The sequence below is a fragment of the Triticum urartu genome, chromosome 3A (assembly GCF_056163025.1).
Source record: "Triticum urartu cultivar PI428250 chromosome 3A, HENAU_Tu73, whole genome shotgun sequence".
Taxonomy (NCBI): domain Eukaryota; kingdom Viridiplantae; phylum Streptophyta; class Magnoliopsida; order Poales; family Poaceae; genus Triticum; species Triticum urartu.
The window spans coordinates 645,681,760-645,693,933 of NC_141875.1; positions in this window are offsets into that span (position 1 = coordinate 645,681,760).

Sequence of the window (12,174 nt, forward strand, 5' to 3'; positions counted from 1 at the left end):
GTTATTACCCAGCAGCATTTACACTTGGGAGGATCTCTCCCGAGTGTTTGTCACCACATTTGAAGGAACATGCAAGCGACCTGCAGGCCTTACGGAATTGCGGTCTTGCATGCAGAAACCGAATGAAACTCTGAGGGATTACATCCAGAGGTGGATCACATTGCATCACACAGTTGAAAATGTACCAGATCATCAAGCAGTTTGTGCCTTTAAAGAAGGCGTTAAGTACAGAGAATTGAATCTGAAGTTCGGTCGAACCGGAGAGATGTCTCTGAATCGGATGATGGAGATTGCCACCAAATATGCTAATGGTGAAGATGAAGATCGACTCCAGAGTGGCAAGCATAAAGCAATCGCCCAGGAAACCGGAGGAAATTCCAGTCGGAAACAGAAGCGGAAAGCCGAGCCAGCCGCTCCTGGGGAGGCCCTGGCCGTAACCCGGGGAAAATTTAAGGGAAAACCCAAAGGACCTTGGAACCCCAAGAAAGTTAAAGACCAAGATGGAAATGATGTTTTGGATATACCGTGTCACATCCACACCAAGAAAGATGAAGAGGGTAAACTCATTTACCCAAAGCATACCACTCGACAGTGTCGGCTTCTGATCCAGCAGTTTCAGGGCAAGCAGTCCAAAGATAAGGAAAAGGAGTCGGACAAAGTTGAGGACAAGGAAGATAGTGACGATGGGTACCCCCAGGTCAATTCCACCCTGATGATTTTTGCTGATGTTGAGAGCAAAAGTCGACTGAAGGTTATTAACCGTGAGGTAAATATGGTTGCTCCAGCAACACCCAATTATCTGAAGTGGTCCCAGACTGCCATCACATTCGACTAGTCTGATCACCCTACGCACATTGCCACCCCTGGGAGGCAAGCTCTGGTGATCGACCCAGTTGTCGAAGGCACTCGACTGACCAAAGTCCTGATGGATGGAGGCAGCGGTTTGAACATACTGTATGCAGAAACATTAAAAGGGATGGGCATTCCGATGTCCAGGCTCAGCACCAGTAACATGAGTTTCCATGGAGTCATTCATGGGAAGAAAGCCGAGTCACTTGGCCAAATTGCTCTTGATGTGGTTTTCGGTGATTCCAAGAATTACCGCAAGGAAAAGTTGACATTCGAAGTTGTGGATTTCCAAAGTGCTTATCACGCTATTTTGGGCAGGCCAGCTTATGCACGCTTCATGGCTCGACCATGTTACGTGTATCTCAAATTGAAGATGCCTGGTCCCAAAGGTGTGATCACTGTTACAGGCAATCGGAAGAAAGCAGAAGAGTGTTTTCAGAAAGGCTCAAAGATTGCTGACGCTCAGATGGCGGTGGTCGAGCTGCAAGAGTATCAGAAGACTGCAGATCCGAGTGAGTTGCTACGAGCTAAGAAGCCTGCTTCAGAATCAGCTTTTCAGTCGTCCGGTGAAATGAAGGCAGTTCACATTCACCCGACTGATCCAAACGCTGCTCTGACTCACATCTCAACGACGGTCGACTCCAAATAGGAAGAAAAGCTCATCCAGTTCCTCCGTGAGAACTGGGACATCTTCGCATGGAAGCCTGCTGACATGCCTGGAGTTCCCAGGGGGCTGGCTGAGCATCGTCTACGAGTCGATCCAAAATTTAAACATGTGAAAGAACATCTTCGACGGTCCGCCGTCCAGAAGAGGAAGGCCATTGGCGAGGAGGTGGCTCGGCTCTTAGCAGCGGAGTTCATCCGAGAAATTTACCACTCCGAGTGGCTCACCAATGTTGTCATGGTCCCCAAGAAGGACAAGTCACTTCGCATGTGCATTGATTTCAAGCATGTCAATCGGGCCTGCCCGAAAGATCATTTTCCTCTCCCCCGCATCGACCAGATAGTCGACTCGATTGCGGGATGTGAGCGTTTGTCTTTGCTAGACGCCTATTCTGGGTACCATCAGATCCGTCTGTACGGGCCCGACAAGATCAAAACAGCTTTCATCACTCCATTCGGGTGCTTCTGTTATGTCACCATGCTGTTCGGCCTCAAGAATGCCGGAGCCACATTCATGAGGATGATTCAGAAGTGTTTGCTCACTCAAATCAGTCGGAATGTGGAGGCATACATGGATGATATTGTGGTCAAGTCACGGAAGGGTTCCGACCTGCTGACTGACCTTGCTGAAACCTTTGCCAACCTCAGGAGGTATAATATCAAGCTCAATCCGTCAAAGTGCACGTTCGGAGTTCCAGGTGGGAAGTTACTCGGTTTTCTCATTTCTGAACGGGGAATCGACGCCAATCCTGAAAAAAATTGGTACTATACTCCGGATGAAACGTCCTGTGCATGTGCATGACGTCCAGAAGCTTACAGGATGCTTGGCCGCTTTAAGTCGATTCATCTCTCGCCTCGGTGAAAAGGCATTGCCTCTTTACTGACTGATGAAGAAGTCCGACAAGTTCGAGTGGACTCCAGAAGTTGATGCAGCGTTTACAGAGCTCAAAGCTCTGCTCTCCACCCAGCCGGTGCTTGCTGCCCCAATCAGCAAGAAGCCTTTGCTGATTTACATTGCAGCCACAGGACAAGTTGTCAGTACAGTACTTATGGTCGAGCGGGAATAAGAAGGAAAGGCCTTCAAAGTTCAGCGCCCAGTATATTATGTTTCTGAAGTTTTAACTCCTTCAAAGCAAAGATATCCTCATTACCAGAAGCTTGTATATGGGATTTATATGACCACGAAGAAGGTTGCACATTACTTCTCTGATCATTCCATTACAGTCATCAAAGACGCTCCACTATCAGAGATTTTGCACAACAGAGATGCAACTGGTCGAGTGGCCAAATGGGCGATTGAACTTCTTCCCCTAGATATCAAGTTTGAGGCAAAGAAAGCTATCAAGTCCCAAGCAATTGCAGATTTCGTCGCCGAGTGGATCGAACAACAACTTCCGACTCAAGTTCACTCAGAGCACTGGACCATGTTCTTCGATGGATCTAAGATGCTGAATGGTTCCGGTGCTGGGGTAGTATTGGTTTCCCCCCGAGGAGATAAGCTCAGATATGTTCTCCAGATTCACTTCGATTCCTCCAATAACGAAGCAGAATATGAAGCACTTTTGTATGGGTTGCGCATGGCCATTTCACTCGGCGTCCGTTGCCTCATGGTCTATGGCGACTCAGATTTGGTGGTTAATCAGGTGATGAAAGAATGGGACGTCAGAAGTCCAGCTATGACTGGTTATTGCAATGCAGTGAGAAAGTTAGAGAAGAAATTCGACGGGTTAGAGCTTCATCACATCCCCCGACTGAAAAATCAAGCGGCTGATGATTTGGCAAAGATAGGCTCCAAGAGAGAAGCCATCCCCAGCAATGTGTTTTTGGAACACATCCACTCGCCATCAGTCCAAGAAGATCCTTTTACAGATGAAGCCCCGCAGCCAAAGAGTGCCACAGATCCGACTGAAGTTGAAATTCCGGCAGTGGTCGACCTAATCATGGAAGTTTTGGCAATCACCCCTGACTGGACGATACCGTACATCACGTATATCCTGAGAAAGGAACTCCCGGAGGACGAAGAAGAGGCTTGACAGATCGTCCGTCGATCCAAGGCCTTTACAGTCATAAAGGGACAGTTGTATAGAGAAAGCATGACTGGAGTCGGTCAGAAGTGTATAACACTAGAAGAAGGTCAGATAATCCTTGATGATATCCACTCGGGGACCTGTGGTCATCATGCGTCCTCTCGGACCATTGTGGCTAAAGCATACCGAGCGGGATTTTACTAGCCAAGAGTGAATGAAATGGCAAAAGAGATAGTCGACAAGTGTGAAGGGTGTCAGTTCTACTCCAACATGTCACACAAGCCTGCATCAGCCCTGATGACCATTCCACTCGCCTGGCCCTTCGCTGTTTGGGGACTGGACATGGTTGGCCCATTGAGAACAGGCAGGAGCGGTTTCACACATGTGCTTGTGGCAGTCGACAAGTTTACCAAATGGATTGAAGCTAAGCCTATCAAGAATCTTGATGCTTGCACTGCTATCAGTTTCGTCAGAGAGTTAACATTCAGATATGGAGTCCCGCATAGCATCATCACCGACAATGGGTCAAACTTTGATTCAGACAAGTTCAGAGCTTTTTGCGCCTCTCAAGGCACACGAGTCGACTAAGCATCGGTCGCCCACCCCCTGTCGAATGGACAAGCAGAAAGGGCAAATGGTCTGATTCTCAAAGGACTAAAGCCTCGGCTGATGCGTGATCTCAAGCACGCAGCAGGCGCTTGGGTCGACGAGCTTCCGTCGGTTCTGTGGGGATTGAGGACTACCCCGAATCGGTCGACTGGAAGAACTCCGTTCTTTCTGGTTTATGGAGCGGAAGCAGTCCTGCCGAGCGATCTACTTCACAATGCACCCCGAGTCGAGCTTTATACTGAAGATGAAGCAGAACAAGCCCAGCAAGATGCAGTCGACCTCCTGGAAGAAGAAAGAGAAATGGCTATGATCCGATCGACCATTTATCAGCAAGACTTGCGTCGATTCCATGCCAGAAATGTGAAGAGTCGAGCCTCCCAAGAAGGAGATTTGGTCCTCCGAGTGGATCAACAGAAACCACACAAGCTCGCTCCTACTTGGGAAGGTCCCTTCATCGTCACCAGAGTCCTCCACAGTGGAGTGTATCACCTTTACAATGTCGATCGCCAGATCGATGAGCCACGAGCTTGGAATGCAGAACTGCTCCGCCCCTTTCACACCTGAATTCTCACTCGGATGAGATGTAATAATAAAAACTTCTGTAGTCTATTTATCAAAGACAAGAGTGTTACAAATTTTCCTATAATTATTGTTGCTTTTGTTTGCGTGTGAAATCCCCCAGTGGGTGGCTTAGCTGCGAATCCGTTTCGCCTAAGTTTGTAAAAAAAATCCTACCGAGTGGCGAGCCAGACTCCCACTCGGAGGCTTAGCTGCAGCTCAGTGCTCGCCTAAGTGTTTAAAAATCCTACCGAGTGGTGAGCCAGACTCCCACTCGGAGGCTTAGCTGCAGCCCAGTGCTCGCCTAAGTGTTTAAAAATCCTACCGAGTGGTGAGCCAGACTCCCACTCGGAGGCTTAGCTGCAGCCCAGTGCTCGCCTAAGTGTTTAAAAATCCTACCAAGTGGTGAGCCAGACTCCCACTCGGAGGCTTAGCTGCAGCCCAGTGCTCGCCTAAGTGTTTAAAAATCCTACCGAGTGGTGAGCCAGACTCCCACTCGGAGGCTTAGCTGTAGCCCAGTGCCCGCCTAAGTGTTTAAAAATCCTACCGAGTGGAGAGCAAACCTCCCACTCAGAGGCTTAGCTGCAGCCCAGTGCTCGCCTAAGTGTTTAAAAATCCTACCGAGTGGCGAGCCAGACTCCCACTCGGAGGCTTAGCTGCAGCCCAGTGCTCGCCTAAGTGTTTAAAAATCCTACCGAGTGAAGAGCAAACCTCCCACTCGGAGGCTTAGCTGCAGCCCAGTGCTCGCCTAAGTGTTTAAAAATCCTACCGAGTGGCGAGCCAGACTCCCACTCGGAGGCTTAGCTGCAGCCCAGTGCTCGCCTAAGTGTTTAAAATCCTACCGAGTGGTGAGCCAGACTCCCACTCGGAGGCTTAGCTGCAGCCCAGTGCTCGCCTAAGTGTTTAAAAATCCTACCGAGTGGAGAGCAAACCTCCCACTCGGGGGCTTAGCTGCAGCCCAGTGCTCGCCTAAGTATTTAAAAATCCTACCAAGTGGTGAGCAGACCTCCCACTCGGGGGGCTTAGCTGCAGTCCAGTACTCGCCTAAGTTTGAAAAAATCCTACCGAGTGGAGAGCAGACCTCCCACTCGGGGGCTTAGCTACAGCCCAGTGCTCGCCTAAGTGTTTAAAAATCCTACCGAGTGGAGAGCAGACCTCCCACTCGGGGGCTTAGCTGCAGTCCAGTACTTGCCTAAGTTTGAAAAAAATCCTACCGAGTGGAGAGCAGACCTCCCACTCGGGGGCTTAGCTGCAGTCCAGTACTCGCCTAAGTTCTTAAAAATCCTGCCGAGTGGAGAGCAGACCTTCCACTCGGGGGCTTAGCTGCAGTCCAGTACTCGCCTAAGTACGAAACACATCTCAATCCTCAAGGACGACGAAGGGCGGGTCGACTTCCACCTTCCCCTGGAGAGCTTCGCCACAAATACAAGACATGGGTCGACTGCTTCCCTCTCCTTCGAAACTGCGCTGCGAGTGCAAAAGTTGTCTCGAATGAAGAATGGGTTCACTCAGCAGGAGATTCATAAAGATATTCAACGGTAAACCAAGTTCAGATAAATTCTAAAGGTTCCAGACCACAGATCGAAGTACTCGGGCATGCAGCCCGAAAAAGTTTAACGGTTACAAAAAACACTCGGCATTCCGAGGCAAATTTAAGGTGGGACATAAGAGTTTGTTCACTCCGCGGGAGGAGGGCTGGCACGCTCGACGAACTCATCCAGGTCGACGCCGTCGGCTATCCGAGTGGCTGCAGCGATGAAAGTCTCCATAAAGGTTTGGAAGTCATGCTTCTGGGTGTTGGCGACCTTGATTGCTGCCAGCTTGTCTTGTCGCACCTCCTTGCATTGGACACGAACCAAGGACAGAGCCACATCAGCGCCACACCGAGCAGAAGACTTCTTCCACTCCTGCACTCGGTCAGGGATTCCGTTAAGTCGAGTCATCAGAGACTCGAGATTGTTTTGGAGCGTAGCCTCTGGCCAAAGTGCCGGGTCGATCCGTGACATGGCGACCTTCAGTCGAGCCAAGTAGTCCACGGCACCGTCGATGCGAGATTCCAGTCGGAGCAGATTCATGGCAGTTTCATCTTTCACGGGAGAGTTGGTTGGATCCAAACCTGGTTCGATCCGCCCAGTCTCTTCTTCAAAGTTCTGGCAAAACTCTGCATTCACGATCCAAGGATAAGTCAATTTTCATACATTGAGTGGACACAAAAAAAACACCAGTCGGAACTGAATGTGCACCTTCAAGCTTGATGTACAACTTCTTGGCGAGGCTCCTCAAGTAGCTCTCCAGATCGTCCCTCCTGCGAGCGATGCCTTCCATCTTTTCGTTCAGGTTGAGGTTATCCTTCTTCCAACGTGTACACTCCCTGTTGGCTTCGTTCAGAGCAGTCTTCAGCCTGGTATTCTCTTCTTCTAACTGGCCGACCGAAGCCAGCTTCTGTTCGGCCAGAGCGGTCTTGTCGTCAGCCTCCTTACGGGCAGCAGCCAAGTCCTGATCCTTCTTCGCCAGAACTTCTCTCAGTTTTTCTGCAAAGAAATGATGATTGATTCGGAAATAGCAGAAGGGTACTCAAGCCTAAAAACTAACCAGTCGACAAAATCGTCTTACCTGCGGTGCCGTCTCTGACCTTTTGCAGCTCTGTCCTGGCCAGCTCCAAATCAAGGTTCAGTTGAATCTGCTGCTTCTCCAAGTCAGCAAAGCGAGCTCCAAGATCGCAAGATTTCTGAAATCAAAGGGGAGAAGTTATCGTTACAGCAAAAAAAACAACAAAGGCAATAAATACTAAGACTACGGTCGACTGCCAGCAGTCCACCATAGTCTCGGGGACTACACCCAGTGGGTTCACTTAGCGTGCCCCCACCGGTTCTGATCCCACTCGACCAGCCCGCCGAAGTCGAGTTCAAAAAAAAGAGAGAAAGAAAGTAGAACTCAGACTACAGTCGACTGCCAGCAGTCCACCATAGTCTCAGGGACTACACCCAGTGGGTGCACTTAGCGTGCCCCCACCGGTTCTGATCCCACTCGACCGGCCCGCCGAAGTCGAGTGGATGAGACAAACTACCAGTTTGGTTTATACATTCGGCAAAATACAAAGACTACAGTCGACTGCCAGCAGTCCACCGTAGTCTCCACTAGTCCAAAACTTCAATCGACGCACCCAGTGGGTGTACAGACGCAAAGATTTTCGGAAAGAATCTTCAGATAGCCGACTAACCTGAACGTTTCTCTGGAGAGCCGAGCTGGCATCATAGGCGGCTTGGCTGGCGTCCCGCACCATCTTCATCTTCTCCATCATAATGCCCGCCTGGCGTATGGCTTCCCTAGCAGCATTCACCTCGTCCTCTAGGACATGATGGGTCACAAAAACTGAAGGCGGGTCGATAGGGGCCTGAGCAGTCGAAGAAGAAGGCAAGGCACTCGACAGGGGCTCCGCGAAGGTAACAGAACCCCGATTGACGTCACCAGTGTCCTGAACGACTGGTTCCGCCCTCGGCGTCGACTGTAGCGCCTCACTTGCAGGAGCTCGCCTATTCTTCCTCGTCAAAGACCTCTCGGGCTCTTCATCATCATCAGGGAGGTCAATAATGTTGGGAGCTGTGCAAAGTTCAAATTGCCAAAATCACGTCACCCAATGATGCACGATGTAGTTGAATCGACCAAAGAAAGATAGTATGGCGGAAACCATACCTGGATTAGAAGTGACCGCATCCTCCATCACCTCATCATCATCTATGTAAGCTGAGGTCCCGGAAGTGGCAGCGCTAACAATTCCAAAGTTCGTCCAGTTAAAACAAGAAAAACAAACAGCGCGGAGCGTCGAGTGAATACAAGGAGAGACACTCACGCGGAGGCGGCAGGGATATCGATCTTGATCTTTGGCAGCGCCTTCCGAGTCTTCGGCTCTGCAACTTTGGGGTGCTTTGGTGCCTTCTCAGTCGGGGTTGGTGAAGAGACCTGAGGACGCTTCAAAGACTGGCCAGCCTGAGCAGTTGCCTTGTTGCGGGCACTCGGTCGTTCTTGGTCAAGCTTGGATCGTCTCTCTATGCGAGGAGGCGACTCGACTTCTTCCCCATCACTTGAGTCGTCACTTCCACCATCCCCTTCACCATCAGAAGTCCACTCGCCACTTTCGCCACCACTCGCCTCGCCTTCCAGAGCTTGCTCTTGCTCCCTATTGGGCATCGAATACATTTCAGTAATGGCCTGAAAGAAAGCAGGGAGAACAAAGTCAGTCGACGCAATACAGACAGCTGCGCGAGTGAATTCGGATTACAAGCAAAAACTCAGAATTAGACCTGCTCTGGTGCACGCGACTGGTCGAATGGGGGAACTCTCCTGGCTCCTCTGGGATTGTCCTTGTTCCCGGTAATGCTCGACAGCCACTTCTCCAGCGTGTCGTCATCGACCTCCTCCGGGTAGATCCGAGTGGAGTCTTCTAGACCCGAATACATCCACATCGGGTGGTCTCAGGCTTGGAGAGGCTGGATGCGCCGCTGAAGGAAGACCTCCAAGAGATCCATACCAGTGACCCCGTCACGAATGAGCTGGACCACTCGGTTGACCAACACCTTCACGTGCGCCTTCTCCTCCGGGAGCACCTTCAAAGGGGAGGGTTTTTCCACTCGGTCCATGGTAAAGGGAGGGAGGCCAGTCGATTGCCCTGGCGTCGACTGGTCTTTGCAGTAGAACCAGGTCGACTGCCATCCACGAACTGAATCGGGAAGAATCATGGCCGGAAAGGAGCTTTTTCCCCTCGTCTGGATGCCAAGACCCCCACACATCTAGATCACTTGGGTCCTCTCGTCACTCGGATTAGCCTTTTTCACTGTCTGGGAGTGACAAGTGAAAATATGCTTGAAAAGACCCCAATGAGGTCGACAACCCAAGAAGTTCTCACACAAGGAAATGAACGCGGCAAGATAAACGATTGAGTTGGGGGTAAAATGGTGGAGTTGATCCCCAAAGAAGTTCAGAAACCCTCGGAAGAAAGGATGAGGAGGCAAGGAAAACCCACGGTCGACGTGGGTGGCAAGAAGAACGCGCTCACCCTCCCGGGGTTGCGGCTCGGATTCCTTCCCCGGAAGCCGCGCCGAGTCGTAGGGGATCAGCCCTCCCTCGGCCAGGTCGTCAAGGTCTTCTTGGGAGATCCTCGAGTGGATCCAGTCGCCCTGGATCCAACCCTTCGGCAAGCCAGTCCGCGAGGAAGATCCGCCCCGGCTCGTCGCCTTCCCCTTTGACCTCGCCATCGCCTTCTTTGCCCGCTCCAGAGCCGCTGTCTTCTCCTTCACCATTGTCGCCGACGAGACGCGTGTGGCGCAGTGGCGCTGGAGCGAGAGCGAGCGCAGAGAAGAGGCATGAGGAGGAGAAGAGATAATGGGGCGCACTGTTCGGGAGACTCTGGTCCAACACCTTATATGAGGCCGCTTCCGAGTGGCTGACAGGTAGGCCCAGATGGCTCTGTCAAAACCCGTAACGACCGCACGAGCGATACGTGGCGAAAAAGGTGGCGCGGGGATCGAGGCGGCTCCGCTCTATCTCATTCGATTACTGCGGCCTCCCCCATCCCGCGCGCTTCCCAAAATTCGGATCCCACTAAATCCGCGGGCAGCAAATAACTTGTCAGACCAAAGATCTCCTCCGCACTGTCACTCGGAGCCTTACAGGTAAAGAAACTCACTCGGCGAAGAATTAAGAATGGATCAAGGCGACTGAAAAGGGAGTTGCTGTCATCACTTAGGTCCGTTGATCCGAAACAAGATATGCTCACGGCATAGAAAACGAGTCGGAGAAGTCCTCAACTCCTCCCCCACTCAAACCTCGATCCATTCGGGGGCTAATGATGAAGCTATGTACCTAGGGTAGGGTCACGGACCTGTCCTAACTGCCCTACCCAAGGACACCTCTAGAATAAATCACCTTTCAATCGACTTGGAGGTGTTCCACTCGACAGACTCGAAGACATTCGACCAAGAAGCAATTACTCGACCAAGATCCAACCACTTGACGACCAGGAGACCTAAAGTCACTCCGCACGCTAACGGTCGGTCATTAAGTAGCTTTTATGGTCATCATAGCACTTTATTACTAGCGTTATCAGTAACGCCCTACCTTAATGTACATTGAACCCTTCGTAACGTGGGCTGGTCGGGGTCCTGGCGCACTCTATATAAGCCACCCCCCTCCTCCGAGACAAGGGTTCGCACCTCTGTAACTCATACACACATAATCCAGTCGACCGCCTCCGGGCTCCGAGACATAGGGCTTTTAATTCTTCTGAGAAGGGCCTGAACTCGTAAACCTTGCGTCCTTACAACCTCTCCATAGCTAAGACCTCGCCTCTCCATACTTACCCCCCTACATCACTGTCAGAGTTAGAACCACGACAGGGCGCGCCCACCCACCCTCGTGAGCACCTCCCTTGGCTCCTGACGTGGGGTCCAAGTCCATCCGATAGCTTTCCTTCCAAAAATAACTTCTCCAGTTGATTTCGTTTCGTTTCGACTCCGTTTGATATTCCTTTTCTTCGAAACACTGAAATAGGCAAAAAACAACAATTCTGGGCTGGGCCTCCGGTTAATAGGTTAGTCCCAAAAATAATATAAAAGTGGATAATAAAGCCCAATATTGCCCAAAACAGTAGATAACATAGCATGGAGCAATCAAAAATTATAGATACTTTGGAGACGTATCAAGCATCCCCAAGCTTAATTCCTGCTCGTCCTCGAGTAGGTAAATGATAAAAGAAAGAATTTTGTGGAATGCTAGTTGGCATAATTTCAATGCAATTCTTCTTAATTGTGGTATGAATATTCAGATCCGAAAGATTCAAGACAAAATTTCATATTGACATAAAAATGATAATACTTCAAGCATACTAACTAAGCAATTATGTCTTCTCAAAATAACATGGCCAAAGAAAGTTCATCCCTACAAAATCATATAGTTTAGTCATGTTTCATTTTCGTCACACAAGAATGCTCTCATCATGCACAACCCTGATGACAAGCCAAGCAATTGTTTCATACTTTAGTAATCTCAAACCTATAAACTTTCACGCAATACATGAGCGTGAGCCATGGATATAGCACTATGGGTGGAATAGAATATAATGAGGGGGTTATGTGGAGAGGACAAAAAGGAGAAAGTCTCACATCAATGAGGCTAATCAATGGGCTATGGAGATGCCCATCGATTGATGTTAATGCAAGGAGTGGGGATTGCCATGCAACGGATGCACTAGAGCTATAAATGTATGAAAGCTCAACAAAAGAAACTAAGTGTGTGTGCATCCAACTTACTTGCTCACGAAGACCTAGGGCACTTGAGGAGGCCCATTGTTGGAATATACAAGCCAAGTTCTATAATGAAAAATTCCCACTAGTATATGAAAGTGATAACATGAGAGACTCTCTACTATGAAGATCATGGTGCTACTTTGAAGCACAAGTGTGGTAAAAGGATA